At 39.4% G+C, this 20,188-nt stretch overlaps 1 pseudogene; it reads right to left on the bottom strand.

The window, feature by feature from the left end:
• Positions 1-3,710: 3,710 nt before the first annotated feature.
• On the bottom strand, positions 3,711-5,840 carry LOC118852239 (annotated as a pseudogene).
• Positions 5,841-20,188: the final 14,348 nt, after the last annotated feature.

Below are 20,188 nucleotides of genomic sequence, written 5' to 3'. Positions count from 1 at the left end.
AAATCTAATTCATAGTTTTTGAAAATGCTTTTCTTATTTTTCTGTATGTAAAGAATTGTCTGCATACCCTAAAATTCTAGATACCTAGTTCCTATTCTATTAGATATTTCACGGTATGGAAAGCACCCAAGAGAAAGAATGACTGATGGTTACACTGTTGATTATTAAATTGGGGGGAGGGTGCAGGAAGGAAAACAGAGAAACTCTCTTATAGGTTACCCTTTTACAGAGAACGCTACATAACTCAGAAGTCTTAAGAGAGCTGAACATGTGTTTAGCATAGAGTAATGTGGAGAAGAGAGAAGGGGGAGGTTTTGTTTTTTTAAGTCATAAGTATATATATAGAGTTCTCAGAAAGTAATTCCTTTTCTGCACTTTAGTTGATCTAAAAAACTGTTTACCAAGTGAAAAGAGAGCCAAAGTTGTACTTGTACAGGACTGTTTGTACCCCTCCTCCTAGTTCCAGTTCCTAAGGTTAGAGTTTTATATAAATTGGACTAAAAATACCTCAAATTGGTATAGCATACAATCATTTATTGTTTTTCTTTCATCATCCGTAATTGGCAGTATAATTTAGTTCGGTTCAGTAAACATAACACCTGGTATTTAGACAGCAGAGATGCATCCAGAATCAGCCTGAACTACTTTAGGAGCAAAGTAGTCATGATTTTCTGGCCTAGTCTTTTTGCATTTTGGCCAGAAAGAAGATAATCCATGAAGGGGGTTGAAAAAAATAGAAGAGATTAAACAGGATAATCTTTAAGGGCCGTTCCAGCTATAAATGCTATTTTTTCTGACTGTCAGGATCTTAAAGAGGTTGTACTGTATGAAGAGGTCTTTGTAGCTTCTGCTACCTGTGTCTTTGAGAAAAAGGCCCTGTTGTCTTGACGTTGTAAAAGATCCCCAATGAAGGGGTGCTTAGCACTTTGGCACTGAGCAATATGAAGTGAAAACACTCTATTTGGAATGATGAGCAATGGACACTTGGCCTTATGCCCAGACCTGGGCCTTGTATCCCCAAACAACAAGGATATAGGAAAACCCCTTTTAGGGATAGAAGATTCTAGGCATCTTGAACTTGTTTATATCAATGTGACCAAATTGGTTTTGGAGAATGGCTGTTTCTACATTTTTTTTCCTGTTTTATCTATGAAATACAAATCTGTTATCTTCCAATTCATCTAGTCTTGGCATAGCCTTAACATGTATCTGGCTCTGTACAAGGGTGATTTTAAACCTAGGTAGAGTAGGTGGCTGGAGGAGTGCTGAATGACCTCCCAGGCCAATGTCTCCCAGACTTTTGGAAATTGTGTGTTAGTATCAGTTCTTAAGGCCTATCTTTAATCACTGTGGATTTTATTTGGGTCAAAGCATTCTATTGTTTAGCAGGGCTAGTGTAATAGACTCATTACCCGGTAATAGTTTCTAGGAGAACTCCATTATCACATAGGGATCTTCCTTGAAGAAATGGAACATAGGAAAATTGACTTTTGATGAAGACAAGGGAGATAAGAGCATAGATTTTTGTATCTGGCAGTTGATGCAACTTTAATATTGGCAAGCTAACGTGATTTTTGTAAACTTTTGTACAAATGAGCTTTTTCCCCCTTCATTCCTTCCCTCCTTCCTTTCCTCCTTCCCTCCTAATTTCCCTCCCTCCATCCATCCTTCCATCCTTCCTCCCTCTCTCATTTCCCTCCCTCCCTCCTTCCCTCCTTCCTTCCTTCCTCCTTTCCTTCCTTTCCTTCCTTCCTTCCTTCCTTCCTTCCTTCCTTCCTTCCTTCCTTCCTTCCTTCCTGTGAAAGGGAGAAGAGATTAAAGGATCATGCTTAGGGGATAGCGGGGTCTAGTGAGGGTTTTTCAGGATGGGAAAGACTTGGTTGTGTTTGTATGTAGCAGGAAAGGAACAAATAGATAGGGAGAGATTGAAGATTAAAGAAAGAAGGTTGATAGTAGGGTCAGTCTGGCTTCTGACCTTATCACTCAACTGAAATTGCTCTCTCCATAGTTACCAATGATTTCTTAATTGCCATATTTCATGGCCTTTGTCAATCCTTCATCAGTCATCTTCATAACTAAAGGAGAGAATGAAGGTTAATGTCAAAGAATTTTGGGATGTTGAGAAGTGGAGAAGAAAGAACTCACTGGGAATGATCACTATTTTCTTAATATAGTATGAGTTGGGGTCCTCAGAGGATGGGAAGAGCAAATGGCATCAGAAGCTTAAGGTGACAAGAAAAGTTTTGGCTTCTTCATATGACACAGACTCTTTAAGATCCTGACAGTCAGCATTTATAGCTGGAAAGGCCCATAGAGATTATCCTGTTTAACCTCTTGTATTTTTTTCAACCCCTTTCATGGATTATCTTCTTACTGACCAAAATCCAAACAGACTAGGCCAGAAAATTGCAGCAAGGCTCTACTTTGCCTCCTAAAGTAGTTCAGGCTGATTCTGGATGAGTCTCTGCTGTCTAAATACCAGGTGTTATGTTTACCACCTTTCTGGGGAGTGGGATAAAGAGTCAGCTAGGGAGTAGTAAAAGGGTTGCCTTGTTGCAGTGAGGGCCCATTTGAGATTAGATAACATGAATTTGTAGTGGACCCAATCAATATAATATATGTTGTAACTTCCTCATGTTTCATGTGACCACCCATGAATAGAAGGAGGAGAATGGAGTGAGTAATCCAACGTTGCAGTTTGGCAAGGTATGAGCAGTAATAGAAGAAGGGAGCAAAGCATTAGAGATGATTGTTGGGCTGATTAGTTTAAGGGTTGATTTTGGGAAGGGAGGAGAGTGGAGCCAGAGCAGGTTGTTGCTTTTATATACAAATGAACCATTCTTCCAGTTTTTGGTTCTGTTGTATAAAAATGAGCTACCCAAGTGCTAATACCCTTACAAATTACATACGGGGCCATTCAAAATCTGTGACTCCGAAAAGTGGATTGGGGGCCTCAATTGATCAGGAATCATCAATCACCCCCTCATTCCTCCATTATGGAAGTGGGTTGATAGGAGCCATGAGATTACTGCATTTGGGATTAATCAAGAGATTCTTTTCCCCCCCACATTTTAAGCATTTACAAAAATTTAGACAGGCAAAAGAAAACAAAGAAAATTATAACAAGGCTCTAAGTTTATTTACATCTTGAATAGTTTACAGGTAAACTACTTTAGTTCTATAATTTGCACATATAGTATCCCCAAATTATGCATTATTTTTATGTTTAGCATAACCTTCACATGAACTTGCTCATAATTGTTGACCTCTCCACTGTACACCACCTACAGAATTAAATAAATACTAGTGGAAAAATTTTTAAATAACTTAAAAGGTCTTACTATTTACTAATTCAAAAACTTCATAACTTTTACATAAAACACTTGTCTGTCTTTTGATGATTTTATCAATACTCCTTTAACTAAAAAGGATTCAGATTTAAGCTAAATATTTAAAGCCTGATGGAATTTATATTTTTTTCTTTTAAAGATACAGTTGGTCCCATAATGGACTGGTAAAGGAATACAAGTGTATATACTGTGTATACTATGCAAGCATAGACTATACACTGTACAAGAAGACTTTTAACAAAACAATCATTTCAATAGTACTGAAAGCATATTGACTTTATTCAAGTAACTTCATTTATCACTGAATAAAATGAAAATGAATCTGTCAAAGAGCATCTGATCATCAGGGAGATTATTTGGCTACATTCTATCACTGTCATATTCCCCTACTGTGAAATCTTCTTCTTCCATGAATTCTTGAGCTGTAGCAGGCTGTTGCTGGCTGGCAGGCAGATCTGTTCCACTAGTCTGTTTGGGGAAAGAAATGATGATGGATGCTTCTGTTTCAACCTCTGAAGTTTTGATTTTGTCCATGTGCTCATGTGTCTTGGTAGGTGGTGCTCCATCAAAATTAGTCTCATCAACAGTGGCAGAGTCTATCATTCCAGAATCTTTATCAGTTAGAGCTTCCATTTTCAATCTTCCAAAAAACCTCCTTAGGGGAAGCCTTCCAACACCCTGGATAAAAGCAATCTGAGCTTGATTTCTCACTGGATTAGTTAGCGTTGCCAGGTATGGCAACAGCTGTGTTTGAAGGCACAATGTGGGTAAGCAGAAACTGGAAAAAAGTGACTTTGCTGCCAGGTAATCTTCTCAATGCTTTCTATTTATCAGAAACCACTGAGATTTGTGCAAGGGTTGAAAACTTGTTTCTCCTCTTCGGCAATAAGCAAAACCTCTGGATTTGTTGGAATGCACCCCACCAAGATCTTGTAGCTATAGATGCACTGTACTTGCTGAATGTAGTTCTTGAATTCTAGTCACAACGGAAGATGGCAGCAATACTCACATATTCACTGGCTCTCACAAAATCCTCTATTTCAGCAAAGAAATCTACATAGTTTTGATGAAGGTATAAATTAAATACCTCTTCAGGCATGTGTGACTTTTCTACGACCTCTTCAGGTTCAACAAGTAATGTGTCCCATTCATACTCTGACAGATGAGAAGGTAATCGGGGAAATTCTAATTCCGTTAGAGATGTTCTTTTATAATATAATATCTTTCCCAAAGCTCTGAAGAGAAGGAGAGAGGCATTTTTGCCATCAGTTGTTTGGACTTCTTGGTTTTCCAAAGTACTCTCAGGTCTCTTTTTCACTATGCTCTTGACAGCAAAGCATCTGATTTTAATGAAGATGTCCCTTTTTTTCCCTTGACCAAAAATTGGTCTCCCCTGAGTTACTTTTAAAAGGAGAAAAATGGAGATGGTTTATTGCACTTCTTATATTACCAGAACGTCCTTTACAAAGCAACTTTAAAGATGGCTTGTCAGGGACAACAATATTTCCTCCACCTGTATTAGTTTCTAATGCTGCCATTCTACTAAGAACTTTCATCACAATTGTTGGTGCCACAAGATTGAAACTAATATTTGATACAGAACACTATTCTTGAATTTCTTTGGAGAACAGTAATCTCTGACTACTCTCTCCCCTGAGACTATCAGAGATTATAAATACCAGAGGACATCACCCTAGCTGCACAGATCTCCTTAGTATTTCATGTAAAGTACTTGGATCTCTCTCAAATTGATTAGGTATGTCCTCAACCAAAATAATCTTATCAGTGTGCAGGCAGTCACCAAGCATCTGTAGTTTGTTATATTTATTTGTTCTCAACAGAAACTCTTGAACAATGGTAATCTGAGCTTTTATGGAAACTTGATTCATGATTAAACCCATCCTTCATATCGTGTTTTCTGGAGTCTAGAAAAACAGGGTTAATTCATTCTTGCACCTCAATATTGAGCTCCTTCACTAGTTATGTGCAGAGATGCTGTTTTCCTACATCCATGAAGACCTGTAATTATTACAATAGAGCCATCCCATTTTGGTTGCTTCTCAAAAACATTAGCTTTTCCATATGAACAGAAGTTCATTCCGAGTTTCTGGTTTATATCTGTCTGTGGTTCATTTTCAGACAGATTTTCATTTAAATTTACTTCAACATTACTATGTTTTGAGGAAGATGATTTTCCTTTTTTTCTAGCTAGAAACTCACTACTTTCTGATGTGGAGGGCAAATCTTTTCTTCTCTGATAAAAGTTATTTACTCCAGAGATGCAGTTCTAAGAGCAGAAGAGATGTCTGTGTTCCCAATAAAATCTTCAAATGAAGGCTCTATCCAGTTGGTTATCTTTGTGGAAGCTACCTTTCATCTAAGAGAAGTTTTTGACATTATAAATCTTGGTAGTTCCCATATGTAGTATAGAACCTGCAGTGCATTAAAGTATAAGTCACCTGCAGGCAGAGGACAGTGACCCTGCAGCATCCCTTCGAGGGAGTGGGGGGTGGGGATGTCCAGAGGTGCACCAAGCAGCATTCCAGTGGGGCCAAAATGAGAGCCCACACCAAAGCCCCGCCTCCCAACAGAGGGGGCTCCACAGTATGAGTGTGGAATTCTTTTGGAAAATTCTGGATATTTCCAGCTTTCTGGGTGATGCAGAGGAAGCTATTAGATGTCTGTTAGGACTGTCTGAAGGAGCACTAAAAAAGCAAAGCTATAGTGGGGCAGAGATGACAGGAACATAGAGCTTAAAGTGAATGGCACGGAGTATTAGATTAAGATGCTAAAAAAATTAAAACCATAATGGAAATTTGGAAAACACACCTTCATCTAGTGAGGAATAACAACTTAAAAAATAAAATTAAAAGCCCCAAAGAATTCACAGAAATAGAAAAAGAAAAAAAATCTTAAAATCTCATATACTCATGTCTGTTCAGCATTTTGGCCAACTAAAATAGTGTTGGGCATATCAAAAATATAATGATGGGGCATGAAAATAAAATCCCTTCTTTTATGTCTTTAATGTATACTATCCCCATTGGTCTAGTTATCTAAAATTCCAGCTCTGGTTGTGTTCCTTGGGGCAGCTCCTACTTCATTTTCTAGAGATAATCCTATGGGTGGCTAGTTTTAAAACTGTACAGCTAATGAGCCCCCACCAGTATGCTTCCCATTAACAATTAGCCAATAGAATGGCAATCAGCTTTCAGAAAAGGCATTTACAAAGATGGCATAGTAAAAACAGTTGTTACAAAATCTCTCTCCCCCCACCCCCATTTCCAACCTCCATCCACATATACATGGCTTCCATGGACAAAGTGGGATCAAACTGGAGTACAAAGGAGGTGAGCTTTACACACGTGGCAAAGGCTACTCACTGCTCCTGGTGCTGTGGAACATAGAAGTTCTTTCTCTCTCCATAGAATTTACATGTGACTCCCCTTGGGTGCAGTGTCTCTACTGGACAGTTTGCTCAGCTATGTTTCCAGGGAACCTCATCTTATCGTTTCCATACCCTCACCATTCTCTATTGCCAGAAATCATGGTCCTTGAAGGTGCTTTTTCATTGGAGTAACTTTACATCCATTCCTGTTTCAAACATGTGTCTCTGCTTCCAGTTGAAGAGGGTGTCTCTTATTTTAGTTCGAGTATCTCCACTTGAAAGTTACATAGCCAGTGGGGAAAGGGAAAGAAATTCTCTCTTTACACCTTGTAGGGGTCTCCTACACAATCAGCTCTTTGGATTGGAATTCCTCTGATTTGGTACCAGCATGGGAAGTAAATATGCTACTAGGTACCATGACTAATAAAAGAGAAATCCTTTCTTCTCAGTTCTCCAGGGGTCTTACTTCCCCATTACTCTGAATCTCCATTGCCTTCTCTTTTCCAGGTTTAGATATTTAAGGCCTCCAGGGTCAAACCTTCTCAGCCAATCACATTGCTTCATTTAATTTATCAGAGAAATATGTTTATATATCATAAAGGGATCAGCTGTGTTAACACCTAGATAATAAATACTTCATTGCCTCTGTAATCTACTTTGCTTTCTGTGATTATACCAACTGAGCTCTGGGCCCGGGGCGGGGGGGAACCACTCCTTTATAAATCCATTTGCAATTTGAATGTTAGCCATGCAAAGGCATATTTTATGGATTGAAAAACAAACCTGGAAGCTAATAAATGAAGCTTTATCATCATTCTCCTTTTTTTCCTCATGAGTATTATTCAGGGGCTCCCCTTTGGAATAGAGAAAAGTAGAAAGTTATTTTGTATTTCTAATCATTCCTGAGTGAGGTGCTTTGAGTCACTTTCTCCTAGTCTGCTTTTCCATTGTCAGTATTATTTTCCTTGATAAAACAATATTCATAATTCATTTTGTTCAAAGTTCCCTGGTCAAGAAGAAGCAATTGTATTTTGTGACAATAAATATGTATGAGTTTTAGAAGAGAAGAAAGTCCTTAGCTGTATCTGCTGCCAAGAATTCTTAGGGAAAAATAAAACAAAATAGAAATAGGAAAGATTACATCTCTGACCTCTGCAGTATAAACTTGGTCCTCAAAAAAGAACACAGGGATTATTATCTCTTGCTGAAAAGAAGCGTGTAAAGTTCTAAAAAGTGGATTAGAATTAATTGATAAGATGTTTTTAAAAGGAAAAGACACATTATTTTATTTGGAAGCTAATAATCTCTTCTGAGAGATCTAGGACAGAAAACTAGGCTTTCAGCACCGCTGATTTAAAGGAAAGCCTGGGGTCCTTTACGTTAGTCCCCTTCCTCTATTAATTAGCCTTACATTGGATTTTATTCCAGGGCACTGAATTTAGTCAGGATTTCAAAGAGGGTCTTTGTCTGGAGGAGTTTATAATCTAATTAAAAAAAAGATAAAATGCCTCTTCTTCACAAATCCATATCCATCAAGTCCTTTAAAATATACTTCAAACCTCACCCCACCCAACACTGATTATTCTTTTATAATGTCCTTTTTCATCATTGCCTATGATCGCCATTTACATTATCAAAGACTTGCTTTTGTCTTCTTGTGTTTCATATAATTCTTGTTTTCTCATTTAGAGTGTAAACCACTTGAGGACAAGATTTCTATTTTTTAATATCTCCACAGTAATTGCCTGCATTATACTAATGCTGTTCCTTTGCATAAACCTAAGTACCTTCAAAGCTGAGTTCAAGGGGTCAACTCCAGGGTGAACTCCCAATTCCTCTTGCTGTTAGTGCCTTCCCTCTCAAAAATTCTTTTATATTTGCTTACCTATTCTCCCTCACTCCAGCCCCTCCTACTCCCTTCATGATCCTTCAAAGAAAATCCTAGCTGTCTTTGTATCCATCTGCACCTCACACTGTGCTTGATATGTAATTGGCATTTACCAAGGGCTTGTTTGGTTGCTAAATGAATAATAAATAGGTACTCAGTAATACTTCCAGAATGAAACTATTCCTGGAACCCCATATAGCACTTGGTTTGTTCTATTATGCTCTCGTATTGTATTTGTTTTGTATTGTACTGTACTTATTTGTATGTGTGTGTCTTGTCTCAGACAAAATGAGGCCTTAATGAGGAAAGACTTTAATTTAGAAAGGCCAAGGTCATCCACTACATCCTGGGCCACTGATGGTCATCTTGACTTTTGTCTTGCCACTGGACTTCGATGACTCTGGAAGAAAGAGTGAGGCTGATGACTTTGCTTAGCTCTGCCTCACTTAAATTCAATTCATGAGTAAGTCAAGACATCACCCTTGTGATGTCATTGGTCCTTTTTGAGACCAAAGGATGAACAACAACTACACAAATTATGCATATGGGCTCCATGAGGGCCAGGACCGCCTTGTTTTTCAGGTTATTAAATCATAGGCAGGTTCTGATCTGTTTTGGTGTTGAGAGTTTCTACATCAAAAGTCATAGAGAGTTTCCTGGGTCACTGAGAGATTAATGACTCACCTAATTTCTTACAAGTAGTATGCATCAGAGGCTCAGGACTTCTAGACTCCAAGGCCAGCCTGACATTTGCTCAGTCATGCTGCCTTTGTCTTCCAAATAATAGACGCATGTATTTTCCCCAGTAAGTTATTTTCCTAGTCCTAGATCACTTTGTCTCTATCTCTCTTTTCCTTCCCTCACTCTGTACCTTATATTATACTAAATCTATGTGTAACACAGTGTCCAAGGTTCCCTCCTGGTACAAAAAGCCTAGGTCACTTTGACAGTCTTTAAGGTCTCTGGCTCACTTGCCCCAACAAGTTTGTAGATCTTTATGTAAGGCAGGATTCCCAAAGGTATTCACTGGCTCCCTTTCTAAGCACTCAGGTTAACAAGTTATCAGATACAGAATAAGTTTTATTTGCCTAGCAAAGAAGATAAAAGCAACCTGCATCGAAATCCATAGAGAGTCAGTTTTGGCCTTTGTTTCCTTCTGGTGGGTTCTCCCCCTTTCCATCCTCAGTCCATGGGAGAATCCAGATGATGCCTCTGACACTACCACATTATGTGGGGTTCCAGCGGACCCAAGTTCAGAGACTCAGCACTGTGGCTTTAACTCCTGTCATTTACCACCACATCCTTGTCCCCTCCTGCTGCTCTGGCTCACCTTCCACAGATGCTCCTTTTCTAGGACTGACAGGTTTTGAATAGCTGGGCTGGTTACAATGGTCCTTTAGCTCCTTCACCCCCAGGCCAAAATATCTGGCTGTCAGTCAAGTCAGCTTCCCATCTCTCAGCACCCAGCTGGGAGCAACCAAGAATTGAACTTCCAGGTTTTTCCCCTCTCTGCTGCTTGGGCAGTGTGAAAATTATATTGAATGAGGGTCACAGTCTAGGAAGTGTGTGGGCTGATTGCTCTGATGTTAACGGATTCATCTTCCTTTAACCACATCAATTAAATGCTTCTAAAGTTAATAGTCTTGTTGAACATAATTTAATGAGAGACATCCACAGGAAAAAGATAAAATTTCTAAGCATGTGGGGGTCATAGTCAAGAGATTTCATTGGCAGATAAAGATGCACACATAATGTAACACGTAGATGTCAGAACCACTGTGCAAGCCTACCCAGGATACATAGCTATCGGGAGAACACCAATAGAAAGGCACTTGTATCTTGTCTGATACCATGATCGCCCTCTGGTGGCAAATGATTATCACGGACAGGAGGAAGGTCTACATACGGAAAATGTCAGTCTCAAAGTTGAGAGAGGGAAGATTCTATATAGGAACCAAAGGAAGGCTATGGGTTTGATAATAATTACTTACATACATAGCGCTTTTAGGTTTGCAAAGTGATTTATATATATTTACTGATAGGAACCTCACCTCTATGAGGTAGATACTATAATTCTCATTTTACAGATGAGAAAACTGGGGCTCAGAGAGAAAATGCCCATGGTCATACATCTAGTGTCAATGGAAGGTGTTTCTGATTCCAGGTCCAGCACTCTATCTACCATGCCTCTAACAAATTCAACACTAAATCAACACACATTTACTAAGCCTCTGGTATATACAGAGCATTGTGTAACACCCTGGAGATATAGCGATGACTTAGAAGCAAACCCTGCCCCTATGGAACTTGTAATCTAGTGGAAGAGCTACGACATTTATACATACTCATGTTTTCTGAATCCAAAATTGGTACACGTGGTTTGATGTAAATTCAATTTGCCTAGAATTTGGGATGTATAATCAACGAATACACAAATAACTATATTACAAAATAAAGCATAAGTTTACAAGAGTGGTAAGCTCGTGTCTAAGCAGACTGTAACCAGACAGGTGTACGGTTAATGGAATATAAGATCTCCCCCATCCATTAATAGATCTATGTGATCATGTGTTTCCTTTTTTCCTCGGAACAGGGGCTATGTTCCCAGGTCTAAAGGTACACAGGTATTTCAATCATGGATGTCTTGCAGCTTTGAACTTTGGCCCAGTTCACAGCTATGACACATAGAGCCTTGGCCCAGAGTTAATCAGGCTCTGGGCTAGGGGATTTTCCAATTGTAGATTTTCAAGCTTCTAAGCCCTTAGCCAATCAAGTGCCCAGTTTTTGTTTGCAGGGAGATTTATATTGCCTTGAGGGGACTCACTGGCTGGGAGGCTCAGTAAGAAGGACACTTCAGTTGTTGGGGCAGCCTGGTTTGGTGATGTGTACAAATATTTTTGCTGCTTTGTTTAGTTTGCCTTCTTGTGTTTCTATAGCGATGTTTTGCCTCATCTTGGTGTTCCGAATAAATGCTTTAGTTTGGTCTCGAGTGGAGAGAGCTTATTATATTTTGTGACTCAATCCTGGAAATACACATGTATATTCATAGCAGGCGTTACAACAGGTGAGTGGGGTATTAGCAGAGCATGTAAGTCAGTGGTCAGAGGTATGAATTTGAGTGGGGCAGCTAGGTGGTGTAGCGGCTAGAGTACCATGCCTGAAGCCAGAAGACTTATCTTTGTGAGTTCCAATATGGCTGCAGATACTTACTAGCTGTGTGACCCTGGGCAAGTCACTTAATCCTGTTTGCCTCAGTTTCCTCATGTGAAAAATGAGCTGGAGAAGGAAATGGCAAACTACTCTAGTATCTCTGCCCAGAAAACCCCAAATGGGGCCAGGAAGAGTTGGATGTGACTAAAACCACTGAATGACAATAAAATGAATTTGATGTAAAGGGAAAATGGATGTGAGCCAGAACTAAGTAGAGATCTCTAACAGAGATTCCTCTGTGCATTAGGTTGTGTGACAGTAGTAGGATAGTTGAGTTTGGGTAGAAAGTTCAATGCAGTGCAAGGGATGCCATAGTGAGAGGTAGAGGACCTAGGTTCAAATCTTGGCTCTGCTGCTTTACCGTTGATATCTTGAGCAATTTAGTTAACATCCCTGGGCTTAAATTTCCTTATCTGTAAAATGAAGAGGTGGGACTAGTTGCCCTCTGAGGTCCTTTCCAGGGATAAATCTATGATCTGCTGATCTGCTGTGATAACAGCGATGATGGAAAAGGGTCAGATATAAGTGAAGGATCCCAGCTTTTAGAGAACTTCATAACCTTGTCTCTCGCTGCCTTTTAGTTGTTCTTGTGCCTTATTTACATCTTACTTCTCCCCTTCTGCCACTATGCACTCTTTTGTCCAGTGACACTTACATCCTTACTGTTCCTCACACATGACTCTTCATCTCCGAACTCCGTGCATTTTCACTGGCTGCCCTCCATGCCTGGAATTCCCTCTCTCCTCATCTCTGTCTCCTTCTTTCTCTCACCGCTTTCAAGTTCCAACCAAAATTCTATCTTCTGCAAGAATCCTGATTTCTCTTAACTCTAGTGCCCTCTGATTAGGATTATCTCTTAATTATTTCTCCTGCACATATCTTGCTTTTACAGGGGCTACTAAACCTTTATAAGGATCTCTTCAAATACATAATGACTTAGAAAACCACACATTGGGGCAGCTAGATGGTGCAGTGAGTAGAGCACCAGCCCTGGAATCAGGAGGACCCGAGTTTAAATCTGACCTCAGACACTTGACACACCTACTCACTGTGTGACCTTGGGCAAGTCACATAACCCCGATTGCCCTGCCTTCCTCCCTCCAAAAAAAAAACCCATGTATTAATTTTGTCTGTTTTATTGTATTTCTATTTACTTTGTTAAATATTTCCCCATTATATTTTAGTCTGGTTCTGCCTATGCTTGCACTAAGGAATGTTGTGGGCTACCGTTTGACACATGCTTTGTATAGTTTGCACATTGTATCCCTCATTAGTTTGTGAGTTTGTAGGAGGATTTTTTTTTATTTTCTTTGTATTTCAATCAATAAACACAGTGCCTGGCACATAGTAGGCACTTAATAAAATGCTTTTTGACTTGACTATAACAAGCAACAAGCAGGTTGAAGATGTGGTGGTTCAAGGTCCATAAATGGAGGCCAAGAATGTGGCAGTGCCAGGGTCCAAAGAGCAAAAGAGTTCATTTTGATCTAAAGTTAGGTAAGAATCTTAAAAAAAACAGAATCCAGGGCAAACTGGAACTCAGCAAGAGTGGTTCCCCAAATCAGCAATGATCCCTGACCTTACATAATGCAGTTAACATATCACAAAACAGAGTGAGTGGAATGGCCATATTGTAGGAAAATCCTTCATCCCCACCCCTCTAGTGGTTAAATATGGGGCCTTTTTTTCAGGGTTATTTTTAGGTGTGGATTTTTAAATCAGCATAAGTAAGGGACAGGAAGGCGGTACAGTTCATAGAGTACCGGGCCCGGAATCAGAAGGACCTGAGTTCAAACTGGGCCTAAGATACTTAACACTTACTAGCTGTGTGACCCTGGGCAAGTCCCTTAACCCAGATTGCCTTGCCAAAAAAAAAGAAAAGATAAAATAAATCAGCTTAAGTGAAGTGTACAGATTTTCCTGGAATTTTGATTTTTGAAGAGATTTTAGAGACAATTTCTTTCTATTTTGTTTTAGTTTTGGTTGGTGACACTATACCTATTTCACTTTGTCTATCTTTTTCTTTCTTGATGAAGGAAAAGCCCCAATCACATCACTTTCTCTACTCTGTGGGGAAGCTCACTTATATAGCTTGGTAGTCAGGCTGATAAGCTTATCAACTGGGCTCACTTCTTCCTCCTCCCTCTCCCCCTAGCAGGACAGAGTGAGGAGGGGTTACATCAGAAAACTCATCCCGATGGCTTTTGACAGTGAAAATGTGAGAAGAATAAAATAAATGAAAAGGAAAAGATTTTGTACCAATTTAGTTTATTCATCTGTTACAGTTGTGATAGCACATTTAGATTCCAATGGCGCAGTCCCCAAAATCATATATTAAATGCTACTAAATATTAAAGGGTCCTAAAGAAAGCAAAGGTGGGAAAAGCATCTGGACTACTTCAAATATGCCTGGAAGAGGTGCCACAAAATTGTTGAAAAACACTATTTTGAGGGCATAGAGAATGGTTCTCAAGGTACCCCCAAAGTGGGGACTATCCCGAAAGCTTAGAAAACATTTTGGACTTTGTTGTTATCCCCTCACACCCCAAGAAGAGATGGCAAAGACAATATTAATAACTACCAACCCATTTCTACAACAGTTTTGGGAGAATAATTTACACATAGAAGACAGCCTTGATGAAGGTACAAGAATGGAACAGGCAGACTTGTGCAAACAATATTCGACAGCAGACTACAGCTTTATAGTCACACAATTGACTGAAAGATGTTGAGAATGTAAAATCTCACTTTGATTTTAAAATAGCAAAATGCCACCTTAAAGGCTGTATTTCAACAAAGATTACCACGTACATGTCAAAATTATGAGGAACCCTTTGAAAGATGTAAATAAGAAATAACTTTATTTGATGACTTTATTATTATTCATATCAAGCAAGGTATAAAAAATATGCACCCCAAAGGTGTTTGCCACCCAAAGGTGTTTGGGACATGTCTAGGGAAGAGTATAAATAGAAGAGGAGAAGAGAAATTCCATAGAGATTGTGAGATCTCCAGATGTTCCTGTTTGCAGATTGCATTATACTAATTGCATTAAGATGCAAAACATCAAAATCACAGAGCCTCCAAATTAGATCCATAAAAATACAGAAGAATTTGGCCTACTGATCCACATAGGAAAAACCAAATGGATAGACACTGCTGGCTTTCCCAGACTATGATATTTAGCTTTAGAAGGGCAGCCCTTAGAATTGGTCCATTAAGACCTATACCTTGAACAGACATTACTTAGAAACTCAATTGAGTCCACAATTGAATAGTGCGGAAGCCTCTGGAAAACTGTGTACCGTTTTCAATGACCCCAAGTTCTCTCCCAGACAAAAGCCCCAGCTTTTTAATAATAATTTTTTTTAGTGATGTTGTATGCTGTTGTGTCATAAAGTAACATAGCCTTAGTAGAATTTAAGTTGTGAGTCATTCAAAGGGCAAAGGAAAGGTTCATGGGAAGGTGTTAGTAGGTTAAGACACCTTGCCAATCAAGAATTGCATAAGAGGAACAATATAAAAGACGTCACAAGATGTATGTAGGCCTGGAAAATAAGGTGCCTAATCATGTGGCAGAGGCAGCAAGGTGCTGCAGTGGATAGAGCACCAGTCTTGGAGTTACAAAGACTCATCCTCCTGAGTTCAAATGTGTCCTCAGATACTTAGTAGTTGTATGACCTTGGGCAAGTCACTTTACCCTGTTTGCCTCAGTTTCATCATTTGTAAAATGAGCTGGTGAAGGAAATGGAAAACCACTCCAATATCTTTGCCAAGAAAACTCTAAACGAGGTCATGAAAAGTCGGACACTACTGAACCACAACACTCACATGGCAAGATTGAGAAATAATAGATAAACAGCCCATATACTCTAGTGGTAGCCATACAATGACAAGAGAACCAGAGGAAGGTATCCAGTATTTTGGGCAGGTTCCCCATGGAGGATTTTTAAGAGGACAGAAAAGTTATGTATAAAATGAGAAGGCATGAACAGGTTTTTAAAAAAAATTATTTATTTTAGTTTTCAATGTTCACTTCTATAAGATTGAGTTCCAAAATTTCTCTCCATCTCTCCCCTCCCCCACTCCAAGATGACATGTAATTTGATATAGGCTCTACATATACATTCATATTGAACCTATTTTCACATTAGTCATGTTGTAAAGAAGAGTTAGAACCAGTGGGAGAAACCATGACAAAGAAGAAACAAATGGAAAAAGAAAAAAAAGAGAGCAAATAATATGCTTTAATCTGCATTCAGACTCGATAGTTCTTTTTCTGGATGTGGATAGCATTTTCCATCATGAGTCCTTTGGAGTTTTCTTGGAATCTTGCATTGCTAAGAAGAGGTAATTCTATCAAAGTTAGTCACTGCACAATGTGGCTGTGACTGTGTATAATGTTCTCCTGGTTCTGCTCACTTCACTCAGCATCAGTTTACATAAGTCTTTCCAGGTTTTTCTGAAGTCTGCTCATCATTTCTTATAGCACAATAGTATTGCCTTACATTTATATACCTCAACTTTTTCAGCCATTCCTCAATTGATGGGCATTCTTTCAATTTCCAATTCTTTTTTTTGTTTTGTTTTTTAAAATTTTACTTTTTATTTAATATTTTTAGTTTTCAATGTTGATTTCCACAAGATTTTGAGTTACAATTTTTCTCCCATTTCTACCCTCACCTCTACTCCAAGATGGCATATATTATGATTGCCCCTTTCCCCACTCTGCCCTCCCTTCTGTCACCCCACTCCCCCCACCCTTATCCCCTTTCCCCTTACTTTCTTGTAGGGCAAGATAGATTTCTATACCCCATTGCCCGTATATCTTATTTCCCAGTTGCATGTAAAAACACTTTTTTTTTTGAGCATTTGTTTTTAGAACTTTGAGCTCGAAGTTCTCTCCCTTCTTCCCTCCACTTTTCTTGAGAGGGCAAGCAATTCAACGTAGGCTACATATGTATCATTATGCAAAACACTTCCATAATAGTCATGTTGTGAAAGACTAACTGTATTTCCCTCCATCCTATCCTGTCCACCTTTATTCAGTTTTTTCCCTTTTCAAAAGTGTTTGCTTTTGTTTACCTCCTTCCCCAATCTGCCCTCCCTTCTATCATCCCCTCTCTTATCTCCTTCCCCCCTACTTTCCTGTGGGGTAAGGCACCCAAGTGAGTGTGGGTTATTCTCTCCTTAAGTCAAATCCAATGAGAGCAAGATTCACTCAATCCCCTTCACCTGCGCCCTCTTCCCTTCCAATAGAACTGCTTTTTCTTGCCACCTTTATGTGAGCTAGTTTACCCCATTTTATCTCTCCCTTTCTCCTTCTCCCAATATATTCCTCTCTCACCCTTTAATTTTATTTTTTTAAGATATAATCCCTTCATATTCAACTCACCCTGTGCCCCCTGTCTATATATATGTATATTCCCTTCAACTACCCTAATACTGAGAAAGGTCTCATGAATTACACGCATCATCTTTCCATGTAGGAATGTAGCCCAAACAGTTCAGCTTTACTAAGTCCCTTATGATTTCTCTCTCCTGTTTACCTTGTCATACTTCTCTTGCTTCTTGTATATGAAAGTCAAATTTTCTGTTCAGCTCTGGTCTTTTCATCGAGAAAGCTTGAAAGTCCTCTATTCTATTGAAAATCCATATTTTGCCTTGGATGCTCAGTTTTGCTGGGTAGGTGATTCTTGGTTTTAATCCTAGCTCCTTTGACCTCCAGAATACCATATTCCAAGCCCTTTGATTCCTTAATGTAGAAGCTGCTAGATCTTGTGTTATTCTGATTGTGTTTTAACAATACTCAAATTGTTTCTTTCTGGCTGCTTGCAATATTTTCTCCTTGATCTGGGAGCTCTGGAATTTCACTACAATATTCCTAGGAGTTTTCTTTTTGGGATCTTTTTGAGCAGGCGATCTGTGGATTCTTTCAATTTTTATTTTACCCTCTGGTTCTAGAACATCAGGGCAATTGTCCTTGATAATTTCTTGAAAGATGATATCTAGGCTCTTCTTTTGATCATGGCTTTCAGGTAGTCCAATAATTTTTAAATTATCTCTCCTGGATCTATTCTCCAGGTCAGTGGTTTTTCCAATGGGATATTTCACATTGTCTCCCATTTTTTCATTCTTTTGGTTCTGTTTTATAATTTCTTCATTTCTCATAAAGTCACTAGCTTCCACTTGCTCCAATCTAATTTTTAAGGTGGCATTTTCTTCAGTAGTCTTTTGGACCTCCTTTTCCATTTGATTAGTTCTTCCTTCCAAGGCATTCTTCTCCTCATTGGCTTTTTGGAGTTCTTTTGCCATTTGGGTTGGTCTATTTTTTAAGGTGTTAGTTTCTTCAATATTTTTTTGGGTCTCCTTTAGCAAGTCATTGACTTGTTTTTCATGATTTTCTCACATCACTCTCATTTCTCTTCCCAGTTTTTCCTCTACTTCTCTAACTTGCTTTTCCAAATCCTTTTTGAGCTTTTCCATGGCCTGAGACCAATTCATTTTCCTGGAGGCTTTTGAGGTAGGCTCTTTGACTTTGTTGACTTCTTCTGGATGTATGTTTTGATCTTCTTTGTCACCAAAAGGGAATCTAGAGTTTGAGTTTGAGTCTGAGTTCATTTTCACTGCCTGGTCATGTTCCCAGCCAACTACTTGACCCTTGAGCTTTGTGTCAGGGCATGACTGCTTGTAGAATAGAGAATACTTTGTCCCAGGCTTTAGGGGCCTTGCACTGCTGTTTTCAGAGCTACTTCTACACAGCAAGCTCTGCTACACCAGTGCTCCTCCTCCCACAAGAATCTTCCACCAGGATCGTGACCCAGATCCAAGCAGGGCATTGCAAGAGAAGGCCAAAGAAAGAGAACCATGCTTGTGTGCCAGCAAAGCAATCCCTACACTCCCTCTCTGATCTGCCACTTGATTCCTCCCGCCATGTGGGCCTGGGGCTGGAAGCAGCCACCTCTGGGGCTCTGGAAGTAGCCACAAGAGCTACCTGCTGCTGCTGCCAGCCACCTCCACTGCCCCGAGGCTGGGGCTGACACTGTACTTCTCACCCAGATCCAGCAGTTTTCCCACTAACCTGCTCCATTGTCTTTGGTGTTTGTGGTTTGAGAAGTCTGGTAACTGCCACAGCTCAGTGATTCATGGCCTTAGGGCCTGCTCTGCCTGACTCCTGGTCTGGTCTGTCCTGGCATGGCCCATGCTGGGCTGCGCTCCTCTCCTAGCATGGTGCAAGAGACACTTTCCAGTGACCATTCAGGCTGTCTTTGGTTGGAGACTTGTTTCCCTCTGTTATTTCGTGGGTTCTGTAGCTCTAGAATTTGTTCAGAGCCATTTTTAACAGGTGTTTTGAGGTATTTGGGGGAGAGCTTAAGCTAGGCCCTGTTTCCCAGCTGCCATCTTGTTCTGTCCTCCCTCAATTCACAATTCTTTGCCACCACAAAAGAGCTGCTATAAATATTTTTGTACATGTGAGTCCTTTTCCCATTTGTATGATCTCTTTGGGATACAGACCTAGAAGTGGAATTGCTGGGTCAAAGGGTATGCACATTTTTACAGCTTGTTGGGCATAGTTCCAAGTTTCTCTCCAGAATGGCTGGATCACAAACATTTTTGATTTGTTTCATTGGAGGGAGTATTTACATCAGGGAGATCACAGGTACATCAAAGGTTCGAAATAATTCATTCAGCCAGCATATAATTGTTGGATTTATAGGTCGTTTTCAACTTTTTGCTAATTCCAACATTGGGTAATACCAACTTTTATACTCTAGGAGTATAAGTTGCAGAGCTATTGCTTATCATCGTGGGTAGAGGGAGTTTACCAACTGGAAGTGTCCTATGCCAATGATATTACAAGTCCAGAATCTCCCATGCTGTAGCCCTCCAAATAATAAAGCTAACATAAACACTTTGTACAGATAGAATCTTTTAACCCTTTTATTGCATTTCTAGGATAAAATCCAATAGTATCACTGGATCAAAAGGTAGAACTGGTTTTTGTGACTTATATATTGCCATATTACTTTCAATATGCCTACACCATTCTATAATTCCATCAACAATTATTAGAGCTCCTTTTCCCTCAAAGTTCTGATAATATTAAATTCTCCCTTTTTTGCAGTTTCTATTTCTGCCATTTTAGCACAGGGTATTTCAGGTATCTCAGGACACCTTACTTGTCAAGGTCTAGCTCAGCTCCAACCTCTAGGCAGGCCAAAAAGAAACTTTACAGAAGAAACAGAAAAGAGAAATACTTAGAAACAGCCATTTTGTGGGGAGTAGTGAGAAAATCTGAAGCTGAAAATTGTCTGAAAATTTACTAGTTGCCCATATCTATAGGCAAATACA

Source organism: Trichosurus vulpecula, chromosome 5, assembly GCF_011100635.1.
Source record: "Trichosurus vulpecula isolate mTriVul1 chromosome 5, mTriVul1.pri, whole genome shotgun sequence".
Lineage (NCBI taxonomy): Eukaryota > Metazoa > Chordata > Mammalia > Diprotodontia > Phalangeridae > Trichosurus > Trichosurus vulpecula.
Note: the sequence above shows the minus strand (reverse complement) of the source record. Positions and strands in the feature narration are given on the sequence as shown.